The following is a 14,871-nucleotide window of genomic DNA, read 5'->3' on the forward strand; positions in this document are numbered from 1 at the left end:
CAAGCAGACAAAACTCTGCCAGCGGCAGGGTCCTTGTAAGGGCTGTGGCTTTGACTCGGCATGAGAAAGGGAGCCGGTGGAAGGTTTGGGGTATGGAAGAATCACCATTGGACTGCGCATTCACAGCATCCCTTTGGCTCCCATGACCTACAATGCGGCCCCCGGCAGAAGCGGGAACACAGGCAATGATGGTGGGCGCAGCAGGAAGGCAGCAGCGAAGGTGGGGAGCGGGCTCAGACTCTGGGAGGGTTTGAATCTAGAGCCAGCTGGGCTTGCCAACAGACCGGATTGGGGGGGGGGGGGAGACAAAGAGAGAAGCCCAAGATGACCATGGGGGTTTTGGTCTGAGCAAAGGGCAGGGTGGGGTCAACATTAACTTAGGTAGGGAACATGGTAAGGAGCTCTTTGGGAGGAAGTGTCAGGAGCTCGGGTTTGGAAATGGTGAGCGTGGGCGCCTCGTAGACTTCCCAGGAGAGAGGTCCGGAAGCGAGGTCCTTCCCAAACTGCAGGGCCTCGGGTCTCCCGGGCCCGACACCTGCCTGGTCCTTCCACACCTGAGGGTCTCATTTACTAGGTCTGAGCAGGGGCCCAAGATAGTGCATTTCTAGCAGGTTCCCCAGCAGTGCCACTGCTGCCAGACCGTGGACCACTCTGAGTGGCACTTCAGCGGCCAACTGCATATGTGACTCATGTTCAGGAGAAAGACCTCCGCAGGACTTAGACTCTTGGAGTCTTTGGTGCATAAATCCATGAGCCTGGAGGACGTCTCCAAGGGAGTGTGTGTCGAGAGGGAACAGAAGAGGGACAATTCCGGAGCCCTGGCCTGGCGGGGGTAAGACACTGGGCAAGGAGGAAGGACCCTGAGATGGAAAGAGCAGTGAAACAGGGGGAAAACAGGCAGAAGAGATGCTCCGGGGACCAAGGGAGAAAGGGCTTCAGAAAGGAGGGGTGATGGGCACTGTCCAGCTCTGCTGACTCGGGCGCATCTAGTCATCTGGCCTCAGAGTTAAGAGGATATATTTTGTGATTCCTTTTTTATTAAAAAATAAAAGGAGGGGCAACTAGGTGTCCCAGTTGGTTAAGCATCTGACTTGGCTTTGGCTCAGGTCGTGATTTCAGGATCATGTCAGGCTCTGTGCTCAGTACGGAATCTGCTTAAACACTCTCCCCTTCTCCCTCTGACCCTCCCCCACCCAACAAATAAATAAATCTTTAAAAAAATAAATAAATACCCAAATCTACTCTCCAGACATCAACATTTGACGTACGTGATTCTGAATATCAATGGTTCGAAGAATAAATATTTAATAGAGAGAAAAATAAATAAATAAATAAATAAATAAAAGGAAATACATGTCTTATGTTATATATCACATATATCCTCTATGTTATATATCATAATTATGTATTACGCTTATATAGCATCATGTATTACGTTTATGTATTGCGCTTTTATTATATCATGTTTATAATATATAATCTATATTACATATTATGTATCTCCTTTTATTTTATATATTATATAATAATATACATTTCATACATTTGTATTATATAATACATATTATTTAAATAATATAGAGATATACTAAAAATAAATATGAATAAATATAATGAAACAAAAAACTAGATGTATAAATTAGAATTACAATATACATTTTTTAAAGAGGAGATTACTGTCTCATAGCATTCCCCGACATCACAGTTGGGAATTGCAGCTTGAGGCCAGCAATCCTGAGCATGGACCCGGCTGTCAGGAGGCCTGCGTGGAATTCTGGGTCTGTAAGGTGGTACGTATGCAGTGTGGCCGTGGCTGGGGTGCAGGTGCCTGGGCCACAGGTGGGCAGGTAGGAAAGTGAAGATGGTGAGAAGTGCCTAGTCTCTGGGTGTGTCTTTAAAGGAGAGCCGGCAGGATACACGAGCTGCCCGGATGCGGGTGTGAGGGAAACGAGTGTCAGGGAAGTCCCAGAAGTTATGTCTAAGAGACAGGGAGAAGAGTTGCCATTGAACGCCACCGGGAAGACACAAGTGCAAGCAGGTTGGAGGGAAACCTCAGGAGTCTTGTTTTATTCAGTCTTCGGGTTCCGTGAAACGTGCAGAACACAGCCGAAAGTGAGGATCTGGAGCTCAGGGGAGATCCTGGTGGCAGACGCACAGGCCGCACCTAAGCCGGCTGCCTCCTGAGCTCCCTGAGCAGTGATGGGCCAGGGAGGAGCCAGATGAGACCTGAGCCCCGAGGGCCCGCCAGTCCCTCCGGGGTGACTTCAGGGACATGCAGGGACGCGGTGGGCAGCGCGCAGAGGGCAAACAGGCCAGCTGCTCCAGGGATCCCCTTCCACGCAGGGGGATCGCGTGGAGAGACCCAAGGCCTTGGAGCCTGAGGAACTCTCCCGAGCTGCTTCCGCTCTGCAAGCAGCATTGAACATCCCCAAGGAAAGCACCAATTGAGCACCCTCTGTATGCAGAGACCTCATCCATGGTTCGACTGTATGACACAGCCACACTCCCCGACCCTGATCTCCGTAATCTGAACTCATATATTCCATCGCGGGTTTATCTCTGTTTTAAAGGAGAGGAAATGGTGGACAGCGCCCCCCTCCCCTCCAGCCCCCAACCATGATCACACAGCAAGCCAGAGTTCGAGCAGGAACAGAGGCCAGCTTTCAGAGCCATGAGGCAGGGCAGAAAGTGGGGTGGAAACCAGCATTTACTGAACATCTCCTGTATACACTTCCTATCTACCGAGCACCCCACCCAGAGAATTAGCCACCCTGTGAAGTAAGTCAGATAGTCCTCACTTCACACATGGATGAATGGAGGCTGCCACATACAAAACGACCTGTCCGAGGTCACAACTTATAAATGGTGGAGCCAGGCCTGCAAACCAGGCTGTCTGAATCCAGAGGCCACTTCCGTGTCTGTGGGTCAGGTAGGGTATTGGGGGGGGCGGGGCATGCCCTGACACCCCTGCTGTCCCCAATCCATCCACACCACCAACAGAATAATGGGTAGGATCTACTGAACAAAAACATGAGTGCCTTCAAAGCATTCGGTAAATCAGCAACATTTTTTTTTTAGATTTTATTTGTTTATTTCAGAGAGAGAGCATGCGTGCACACGAGCAGGGGGGAGGGGCAGAAGGAGAGGGAGAAGCAGACTCCAGGCTGAGCAGGAACCCCAATGTGAGGCTTGATCCCAGGAACTTGGGACAATGACCTGAGCTGAGGTTAGACCCCTTAACTCACTGAGCCACCCAGGCACCCCAATCAGCCACATTTTAAAATTAACATTATTTTTATGACAAGAACATCTACATATATTAGAATAAAGATACATACATGTCTCCCAGGCATATTCTGCTTATGTGTGCTTGGTGGGAACATGGATTGGTCTGTCCTTTCCCCTACTCCCCAGCACCCTCAGAGTCCTACCGGCCAAGAACAACTGGTCCAGCCCTCCCTTTCCTACCCCTATTTTCTCCTTCTCAGACCCTAAATATCTGGCAAGGCTTCGCATTGGGAAGCTCCCACCCCCATATCTCTGGCCTGGATTCTTGCAGGAGACTCCTCACTGGTCTGCCCACTTCCGCCCTTGCCCCCGACTCTTGTAGTCCATTTTTCAGCCAGTAGACAAAGGGACAGTCTGCAAAATGTCAGACCATACCTCTTCTCTGCTCAGAAGCCCCCTGCCCAATGCTTTCCATCTCATTCAGAGTAAAGGTCAAAGGCCCTACAAGATCTCAACCACCCCCTTCCCCACCCACCTCAGCGCCTCTACCCAGCTCTCTGCCCCACCACTCCCTCTGCTCCAGCCATGCCAGCCTCCTTTCTGTTCCATAAACATGGTGCCCACACTCCTGTCTCAGGACCTTTGCTCATGCTGTACCCTCTGCCTGGAGCACTCTTCCCCCAGCCATCCACAAGTTTCAATCTCTCACCTTCATCCCTTCAAATATCCCTTTAGGGAGACCTTCGCTGATCCCCTATTTCAGATAACAATACCCCTCTCCCCTACCCTGCTTTTGTATTTCTCCCTGACATTTTCATCCTTTATCATACTATATACTGTAGTTGATACAGACTGATCTTCTATCTCCCTTAACCCTTATGTAAATGTAAGCTCTGTGAGGGCAGCTTCATGGTCTGGTTTGTTCACTGCTGATTCCCTACCCCTAGAATGGTGGTGGTCCAGAAAAGGCCTTCAGTACATATTTGCCAAATAAATGAATGTCGGATAAAATGGTGCAGGGACTCCAGGAGAGAGATTTGTCTGTCCTCCACCCTCTCCCACTCAGCTCCAAGCAGGAAGTGAGCGATGTCCAAAGGATGAAGGAAAGTGACTGCAGGAGGTGGAGGGAGAACTCAGAGATCTCCGAGACGTCCATGGCAGGCAAGCGTTGAGATGGCTGCAGGAGGGCCCAGATGATGTCAGAGGTGTGGGTCGCATCTTCCCCAGGACAGTACCACCTGCTCCCTTCACATTTGCCCCGTGAGCCTCGTTCGGGGCTGCCTGCCCTGCAGCCATCGACGAGGGGTGTTTGGGTCAGAAACTGCATTTGCTCCATGGCTCTGAGCCACCCCACGCCAGGCCTATGCCTGCGCTCCCCCTGCACCCTGGGCCTTGGGTGCCTGTTCACCACCCGCCAGAGGGCAAACCGGGCCGGGAAGGGTGAATTGCCTTGCTAAGGTCACACATCCAGCGTCTGAGACTGGAGTGCAGACAGAAGTCTCTGTCTGCGGTCTTGGCAGCTATGCAGGGACACCATCTCCTCACTCTGAGGGGCAGTTTCTGAAGATGAATGTCATAATTGCCATCTGCAGATGGTGGGTATGTCACTGGAAGGCCACAGTGAGGTGGCCTCAGCCCCTCCAGTAGACCTTCCTCCTCTTCTCCTGACCCCTACCCCAGGCCACCTGAAGCCTCTTCCTTTACATCCTGGTTCAGGCGTGCAGAGCAACTCGGTGGGTGGCTCCTGGGGGCGGCTGGGGGCATATAAAGCAGTGTCTTCCTTCAGCTCCTCACAGACAGTGTGGCCATCCCTCACACAGTGAGGCTAGGGCAGTGGGAGCAGCAGCCCCCTAAGGAAGCCGCAGGAGAACCCTCACCCCGGCAAGTCTGGAGCTTTGGGTGTCTGCACCGGGAGGAGCCGTCTGACCATTCCAGATGTGTCCAGCAGAGGGCAGCAGCAGCCCGGGGAAGGCCCAGAGCCAGGCGGCTGCGGGGAGCGCATCCTCATTGCGGGTGGTTTCCTCCACGGGAGGAAGAAAGACACAGACTGAAGGGCACGCCAGGCCAAACAACCTGCTCCACCTGGGGCAGCCTACCTTTTGTTTCTTCACAGGGCGCCCCATGAGATTTCGTTTGACCAAATCCTCTCCAGCTGCTACTGTAGTTACTGATTCATAATGACAAACTGAAAGTCCTCAAGTTAAATTATCTTCGAGTTTTCCTTTCAGACCGACAGTTCGGTTTGTAGTTCAACACAACAATATCCCATACAAAACACCTATCTGTGGGATATCTCACAGCAACAAACACACGTCCTGCAGTCGGTGGTTGAAGGCTGGGTGCTGGGAGGTGGCCTCCTGGGCTGGGACCCTGACTCCACCACCAGCCATGTGGCCTTGGCAAACTACTTCATCTCCCTAAACTCACTTTTCTACCCTGTAAAATGGAACTAGTAATGGAGCCAAACACAAAGGGTTGTGTGTCGTGAGGAGTGGCTGAGGCAACGCATGGTTACACACATGGGGATTGCAGGCTAACCTCCCTCGTGTTCGGTCTGCTGTCACCTGGGGAACCCTCCTCTCCTCCCCTCTCCCCCTCTGAGCCTTTCTAATGTAAGAGTCATGCAGGTTCCCCCTCATGTACACCTGTTCGAAGGCCAGATTCCCCCAGCTCTCTACTTCTAGGATTCAGTTGGATGGGATTCATCTGTGTGTGATCAAACTCCAAAATAACATTATGTTAGACCATGAAGAGGTTTGTTTCACTCACATGTAAAAGAAGGCAAGAGATGGCTGGTACAGGATTGGTGTGGCTGGTACAGATTGCTGGTACAGGTTCCCTGGTTCAGGGAACCATGAGGAACTCCAGTTTCTTCTATCTACCTGTTCTGCCAGTATCAGTTCATGGCTGCTACTTCATGGTCCAAAATGGCTGCTTGAGCACCTGCCATTAACTCCACAGATGGTGGTGGTCTGGTCTTTGATGGTGGCAGTGGATTCCATAGGGGTTTGGGGAGTAAAATCAAGAAGACTTGGTGACAGATTCACTGTGAAAATGAGGACCAGGGAGGTTTAAAGGTTCACTCCTGAGTGACTGATGTGAGACCACATGAATACTGTTGCCGTCTCCTGAGACAAAGACAGTGATCCAGTGGCCAGGAAGTGGTAGGCTCTAGAGAGTCACAGTGTGCATTAGCACATCAACACTGTGAGGAAGCATGCAGAGCAGAAACCTGTCTAACCCAGTCTTGTGCTAGAAAGACGTTAGCAGGCTGCAGAAAAATCAATTAAATCTAGGTGAACTTGAGCCCAGAACTGCCATCTTGAATTTTAGGTGAACATTTGCCTTCTTGTTTAGGCTGCGTGCCCCTGGACGGTGGTGCTCCCAAACTTCAGGTCAGTGTTCAAAATTGGGTTAAAATTAATCTTGTTAAGGGAAAAGTTGACAGCAGAAGTGTTTGTTACCTCAGGCTTTTGACAATAAAGGAGTGTCCATTGCTCCATGTGCAGACCAGGGATATAAACTTAATCAAAAATGGAACATAACCTGAGGGGATAAACCTTGTTTACTAAAATCTCCTCATGTGTGCCAGTCATGTTTGTATATATTCGGGGAGAAGACTTGGTATTTAGAACGTTCAGCCCTATTTTGCCATTGCCTGAGACCCTAACACACCTTAGGCTCCGGAGAACTGCAGAGCTTGAGAATACCCTATGAGGAAAACACAGTAGTAACAGGTGCCTTGGCATGGGAGGAACAGAATGGACCCTCTGCTTCCTTTGGATGTGCAGGAAACAGAAACAGGCAGGGGGAGCATCGTCTTTAAAGGAGAGTCTGAACTCCACCCAGGAGGAGGAGATTCCTTTTGGCTTGCAGTTGTGCAGAGGATAAAGCATTCAGAGAACCACAAAGCCCCCGATTGTGAAATAAAAAGAATATATCTTGGTCCCACTGTTCCTTTCCCCAAGGAAAAGATACATGCAGAGGCGGTCCTCACCTCTCAGCCCAGAAAGTCCATCCCTTACTGCCTCCAAAAGTGAAATCATGCTCATCACAGCCTCCCCATCATCCTGGATTCCTGGGAAGAGCCTCTTTCCAGACCCCACCTCTCTGCGTGGTCACGTTTCTCTCTAGCTGTTGACTTGGTCAAGGTCGAGGCATCAGGAGAAGAGCACGGGTTCCCCTGATGGCTCCACACTGCTGGGGAGGCCTTTCCAGAGCCAGCTCGCCTTGGGTGCGAGGTGCTGCAGTGGCCCAGTCCTGCAGGCCACGCTGGTCCCAAGGGAAGGTGTCTGTCATCCCCGTCTGTGTTCTCTCTTGCAGGTAAGTCAGGCTCGAGCGGCCGGGAGGGCGGTGTGATGACACACTTGGCAGTTTGGGAGCAAAAGCGGCCACAGTAAGACATGATTGATTCATTGCATTTCAATTCTCAGCTGGGGGAGCCTTCAGTGTGCAGACTTCTCTGGTCCCAAAGGAGACTTCTCTGGGTCTGGAAAAGAGGATACCAAACTTTGGGGTCCCACTGAGGGCCCTTACTCTTAACCTTGATTGCTTAGCCTTGACTGGGGGTGACAGAGGTGACGGTAGCTTTCAGGCACCGTCAGGCCAGGATCTGGCCCCATAGTCTGTGCATGTGGCTTGCACTGGGCTGCCTGCTCCGAGGGGGACATCTCCCTGTGATCTATGACATCAGCTCTCAAGAGCTTCTTCTGGCAGCTTCTAATGGCTGAGACCTTCTAGCCTGGGATGGAGGGGTGCAGGGAGCATTCTGAGATCTTGTCAGTCCCACCTGGGTGCTCCAGAAGACCCTCGTCCTTGGTGGCATGCGGCCTCAGCCATCTCCAAACTCATGGCATCCCACCAGACATGTCACCTACCCCTGGCTCTGTGTCTCTTCCTATCACTCTCTCTCACCATCACCTCCCATCAAGGTTCCGGCCAGTGGAAAAGAGTTTTATATTCTAATGACCGCGTACGCGAGGGGGTTGGACTGTGATGTCTCTGTAGGCCCAGGTTTCTGAAGCGACGTTTGAATTTTGGCACCGAAACGTCAAACTCTCATGGGGCATCCCCGGAAGTGTGTGCCTGTGTGTGCGGCCCCGAGACCTGGCCGTTACCCCTCCTCCTGACCCTTAACCTTCTCGGTGGTTCCAGGCCTCAGGACCCTATTGCAGACAGAGTCATCAGGACAGGACCTTCTCTTGCCTGGGTGGGCGTTAGGGCCAGTTTATCTCAAGGGTTATGCAAATTAATTTTCTCTGGATGTTAAGGGAATAGGACCTGGCAAGGATATGCAAATTACTGTTTGCATGATGCTTTGGGAATGGGCGCTCAGGGGCTTGCGGATGATTTCTCCTGGGGTGCTCTGGGGTGGCTGCTCCCAGACTCTGGACCCATGGGAATATGGGAAGAAGGGATAAAGAAATGTCTTCACAACCCCAGCTTTAAGAAAGTGAGTCTGGGGCAGGAAATGTAGGGTTTGGCCCCAGGCTGCCCTCTCTGATAAGTGGAATGATCCTGAGACCTGGGGCAGCCACAGATCTCTCCCCAGGGGACAACCCCTGCCCATATCCCTTCCTCCCAGAGCCTGGGTCCTTCCTGTCCGCCAGGGTGGGGGAGTCTAGCCCTTCCCCCTGCCAGGTTCTACATGGTCTTGGGGATATTTCTTTTTCTATTTCATTTTCTTAGTGATATTTTAGCTTTCCAATGGGCTTTGTCTTCCCAAAATCAAATTGATAAAGTGTTGTTGCTCATAAACTATTCCGTTCTCCTCAGGACAGAATCTTTCTGGCATAAATGAGGTCTTTGGAAAAAGGGCTCAGAAGCCCGGGATCCTGCAGGGTGGGAGGGACGGGGTAACTGAGGTGCCTGGCATCTCCTGGCAGGGCCTGGCAGCACAGGGGGTCTCTTAGGGCTCATACACGTTTTCTAGTCTGACGCCCATGAAAGCCCTGTGAGCATAAGGACAGTTCATCTTGAAACACTTCAAAGGTCTCTTTTAAAACAATTGTAAGGGAATCCGTGGGTGTGGTGACTGCTAAGACTCAGACGAAAAGCTCTTCCTGGAAGCAGGGGGACGTTAAGCACAGCGAGAGGCAGAGAGAGGGCACCAAAGTGTTGCCTCTTGCAGGACCCAGCCCCTACACAAAGCAGAGACCCCCCCCCCCCAGCCACTTCTGCTACCCACCCCCTCACTCCAACCTGCCTGACCCTCTCCTATCTGTGAAGTGGGGTGAGTGATTATCAGCCCCTCATATCAAGCAGGGATGACCATATACAAGGTGCCTCACAGATCCTCAGAGCCTGCCACTGAGTCACACAGCTCCCAACACCCCACATGTCTCCACCCTCCCCTGTGCCTGAAGACACCCTCCTCCCGACTGAGCACTGACTGTAAGAACACAGTGCCAGGAACGCGACACTCCTGTCCAGTGTCACAGAGCTCCAAAGCCTACGGAAGCAGAAGGAAGGCCCCCTCCCTCCACTTGCCCTTCTCCCTATGCACAGTCTTTAGAGGGTCCTCACTCACTGAAGAAACATGAGCTGGGGAGGTGGGGGGGGGGGGGGAGCAGGATGTCACCATCGGCCTCCAATCCTGCTTTCCAAATGAGGGCCCCAGGCCCCACAGCCAGGAGTCAAGGTTGGATGGGGGAATTCCAAAGGGAATTCCAAAGTCCATCCCCCTTTTGTTTTTGAACTGCTCGACCTATGCCTGCCTCAAACCCTGCCAGGGCAGGGCCAAGGGCAAGCAGATCTGAGCAGAGTAAGTTGTTGCGCCATGATTAAAATCAGTATCCCATGTAATGCAACGTGACTTGCTCATATCATTCCCCCTTAAACTTGAAAACCACACCTTCTTGCAGTTGAAACTATTATCCCCATTTACACTGGAGAAAAGGGAGACTCTGGGAGACCAAGGGACCCACCCAGGATCCACCAGTTAAGAAGTGATTGAGCCAGGTGTGGTGGGCTGGATAATGGCACCCAGAATGACAGCTTTGAATGCTCCCTGATAGCACAAAAGGGACTTGGCCGATATAATTAAGTTCAGGATCTTAAGATGGGGAGAGGCTGTTGGGTTTATCCAGGTAGGACTGGTGTGATCACAAGTATCCTTGTAAGAAGGGGCAGAAGGAGGCTAGACACAGAGAGAAGGAGATGTGACCCTGGGAGCAGAGGCTGGCCTGGTGCCAGGACAGGGTCCCAGCCAAGGAAAGTGACAATCAGAAGCTAGAAAAGGCATAGAAGCTGATTCTCCCTCAGGCCTCCAGGGAGCCAGGACTTTGGCCCAGGAAAGCTGATTTCCGATTTCTGGCTTCAGAACTGCAACAGAATAATTTGTGTTTTTTGAAGCCTCAAGCTTGTGATCATTTATTAGAGAGGCCGTAGGAAATTAAAATCCCAAATCTCCCCACTTGGCATTTCCTCACTGCTCAGTTATATGGTGGATCCTGCTGGCTCTGCTGCTGACAGGGGAGCGGCCTGATCTGACACCTTTACTCCCCTATACCCAGAGACTCCTAAAGTCCAGACCGTGGCATGTCATCACTATATCCCCAGGGCCTGATATGTAACAGGTGACCAGGAAGTGGGACTCGACTTCCTTCCCATTAAAAACAGCACACCCAGGGTGCTTGGGTGGCTCAGTGGGTTAAAGCCTCTGCTTTCAGCTGAGGTCATGATCCCAGGATCCTGGGATCAAGCCCCGAATCAGGATCTCTGCTTAGCAGGGAGCCTGCTTCCTCCTCTCTCTCTCTCTCTCTGCCTGCCTCTCTGCCTACTTGTGATCTCTGTCTGTCAAATAAAAAAAAAAAATCTAAAAAAAAAAAAAAAAAAAAAAAGAACAACACACCCTACTCATGGCTCCTGTGAGTTTTCCCTTAGGTCCCATCCTCCCTCCGACAGAGGTCCTGTCTATCTAACCATCTCCTATGTGTGGCCTGTGTGGCTTTTGTGACTTCTTGGCCTCCCACACCAGAGGAAGGGAAAGGTGGTCAGGTAGGAGGCAGAGGAATTGCAGTCAGATTTTGGGCTCAGATCCCAGCCGGCTGGGAAGCTGTGGGCCAGGCCTTTAGCTACCCGCACTTTATGCTTTCATCTGAAATGGGACATTAACAGCCCCTCCCAGAGCTGCTCTGAGGATAAAAGGAGGTGATGCCCACCAGTGAGTTACGCACACTCAGGCTGTGTTACTCACCAGCCCTCACCGGGTGGGTGGCTGAACTTCTCTGAGCATTAGCACCTCATGAGCACGGAGCTGTGTCTGGCAGGGCTAACTAGAGCAGGGCTGTGGCCTCTTGTCCTCCTGGACAAATCCGGGCACTGGGGTAGGTAAAAGGTCTTAAGAAGAGTAAGGTGAGGCCAGATTATGAAGGACCTTGAATGGCACCTTTCACCCGTTGTTTCTGCAAGCATTTACTATACACCAACCCAATGGCAGACTCTGATTTAATGGTGTCCACACAAGGCACAAGATCCCTGCCATCATGGAGGGATCAGACAAGCTCCAGAGGAAGTCAGCCATTGAGCCGCAGTAGACTTTGAGCAGAGATTGAATGTGTTGACGTCTGTGAGCATCGGTCTGACTTTTCTAGGTGAGCCCAGCAGAGCAGAGAGGCTAGAGGCAGAGTCAGGATGATTGGGTCAGTTCAGGGAGGAAGGGGGAAGGGGCTGAGCTGAGTGACAGCAGGAGCGTGAGTGCCTGCCTGTCACCCCAGACCCTGTGCTGATTGGTGTGCATGAACCCAACACTCTAGCAGGTCCCAGAGTAGATGCCCTGTTGCGGGAGGGGGGTAGGATGGGGTGTCCCAACAGCATTTGGGCACAAGAGAGGTAAGGAAGAATTCAAGATGATGGAAAGTAGAATGGCCTTGAAACACCTGGGTCCCTCAGTGGGGGTGCCCGCTCAAAGCCCCAGTCTAGCTGACTCTCTGAAACCTCTGTCACAGTCCTGGTCAGGTCACCAGCAGTTCAGCCAAAGCCTCTCCTGTGGTAAGTGTGCTGAAGCAGGGCCCCAAAGCTGAGGCGGCGTGCCCCTCAGGCCTCAGGAGAGTCCACACAGGCTGTGCAGCTAGGCCGGGAAGACTTAAATACTTGTGTGAGAAAAGAAGGATGGGTGGAAATTCATGAGCCAAGGAGACAACCTGACATATTAGAAAAAGAACAGAGCAAATCTAAAGTAAGTAGATAAGAGGAACTAATAAAGGTAACAGCAGAAATTAATTTCTGTAAAGAAAACTTTTTTTTAAGATTTATCAAAAAAAAACAAGATCTAAATAAATATTAAGAAGGAAAAAGGAAATATCTGCAGATGTTGAAGACAGTCAAGATTTAAAAGGATGTTCTGAACAACCTTCTTGCAATAAAGAAAACACATAGGAAGTGTAACTTTTTTTTTTAAATGAAGACTTACCAAAATTGACTCGAGAAGAAATTGAAACCATATGGAAATTGAAAACTGAAAGAAATTATCAGTTGATAAACACCTTTTCTCAACAAAGACCTTGGTCCAGACACTTTACCAGTAGATTATAATGAATGTTCAAGGAAAAAATTTCAGGAGGAACGCTACCCAATGCATTATGAAGCTACATAACCCTGCCATCAAATCCCAACAAAGAGAGGAAAATTAGAAGCTAATATCACTCATGTAAATATACATAATTTTTTTTGAAATCCTCAACAAAATACTAGTGAACAGAATCCAGTGACATAAAAAAGTCGAGGCTCAGGAATGCAGAGTTGGTTTAACATTAAGAAGTCACTTCAAATATTTACATTAACAAATTAAAGGACAAAAATTGTATTGCCATCAATAGATGCAGTGAAAGCATTTGATAAGATCTGCCAACCATCTGTTATATTTTTAAACATAGAAAACCAAGAATAGAAAGGAATTCCTTATCCTGATAAAAGATATCTACAAAAAGCCTACAGCAAACATCACACTTGTAAGGAAGAATTATTGAAAGTATTCCATTTAGGTTAGTGACATTGACAGCACTCCCATCAAGCATCATTTTGGAAATCCTAACTAGTACAGGAAGGCAAAAGAAAATAAAAAGTGTTGGAATTAGAAAAGAAAAGACTTGGTTATGGATGATATGTTTACCTAAATTCAAATAATCTGGTATGTTATTAGAAGTCTGGTATTCAATAGGTTTCTGGAGAAAAATCAATGAAAAACAAACACCAGAAACAAAAAGATAGAAAACAGAACTTTTAATATACCACTTAAAATAATATTAAAAATATAAAATATGCAAGATTAATCTCACAAAATTTGTGCCAAGGCATTGGTGGAGGAATTACTAAAACTTGAGGCAAGGCATGAAAGAAGACCTGTATAGATGAAGAGACTATGCCATGATCCTGGATTGGAAAACCCAACTTATTAAAGCTGTCAATTCATCCCAAAGTGAATGATGAAATTTGATTCATTTCTGATCAAATTCCAACATTTGGGAAACTTTAAAAGCTAATCCCAAAATTTTTATGAAAATGATCAAGAATTCAACCCACTAGTAACACTTAGAGTAAAGCCAGAGTGTTGAGGATGGCAAATAGACTGATGTAGAGCTCAGAAGACTCGCTCAGTGGGAGATACCTATATGTGACAGAGATGCCCTGCAGAGTAGGGGACGGGGTGATGGACTTAAATAACTGTGCTGGGACTACTGGTAATCTGATGGAAAACAATGAAATTGAACTCCTCCTTTCTACCCTACATAAAAATCAATTCCAGGTGGATTAAATACCTAAATGTGAAAAGAAAATTGATAACACTTTCAAAAGACAATATAGGAAAATACATTTATGGCCTCAGATTAGGAAAGAATTTCTTCATTGAGATAGAAAAAAATATAAATCATAAAGGGAAAGATGAGTAAATAGGCCACACTAAAATAAAAGGCCCTGTCCAAGACTTTTAAGAGGGTAAAAGTATAAGCTATGGTGAGGGAGAAGATATTTCCTGCACATATGATCAACAGGAGACTAGTATCCTATAAACAGGACCTATGAACTAAGTTGAAAAGACAAACAGCCCAACATAAAAATGGACAAAGGCTATAAAAAGGAATGTCATAGAAGAGAGAGTATTGAAAGGTCCACAATTTATGAAAAGTTGCTAACCTCCGTTAGTAGTCAGAAAAATGCAGATTAGGAAGTGGAGATGCAACATGGGGAGTTTGGGTGGTAGGAAAAGAATAAATGAAACAAGATGGGATCCGGAGGGAAATTAACCATAAAAGATCTTAATCTCACAAAACAAACTGAGGGTTGCCAGGTGGAGAAGGGTAGGGAGAGGGTGATTAGGTTATGGACATTGGGGAAGGTATGTGCTATGGTGAGTGCTGTGAAGTGTGTAAACCTGGCGATTCACAGACCTGTACCCCTGGGGCTAATAATACATTATATGTTAATTTAAAAAATGAAAAAATTAATAAAAAATAAATAAATTTTTTAAAAAGAAAAATGCAAATTAAAACACAGTGAGATCCAATGTCACAACCCTTAAATGGACAAGAATTAAGAAATGTCATAAGGAAAAAAATGTAATAAAGAATTGGTGAGAATATGGAGTCACAGGAATGCTTAGACATTACTGTTGGGAAAGTAAATTAGTACATCCACACTGTAAGA

At 48.6% G+C, this 14,871-nt stretch overlaps 1 protein-coding gene across 6 annotated transcripts in view; it reads left to right on the forward strand.

Moving 5' to 3' along the window:
• The window catches only part of KCNIP1 (potassium voltage-gated channel interacting protein 1), a 339,780-nt gene that overhangs the window by 247,386 nt on the left and 77,523 nt on the right, over window positions 1–14,871 (forward strand). Inside the window, exon 2 of one of the 6 annotated variants that reach the window (XM_059417347.1) lies at window positions 7,552–7,624. The exons of the other annotated variants lie outside the window; for them this stretch is intronic. The gene's annotated coding sequence lies outside the window, so the exon portion shown is untranslated. The remainder of the gene's footprint in view (window positions 1–7,551; window positions 7,625–14,871) is intronic. 6 annotated transcript variants of the gene reach the window in all.

This window comes from Mustela nigripes, chromosome 12 (genome assembly GCF_022355385.1).
Source record: "Mustela nigripes isolate SB6536 chromosome 12, MUSNIG.SB6536, whole genome shotgun sequence".
NCBI classification, from domain to species: domain Eukaryota; kingdom Metazoa; phylum Chordata; class Mammalia; order Carnivora; family Mustelidae; genus Mustela; species Mustela nigripes.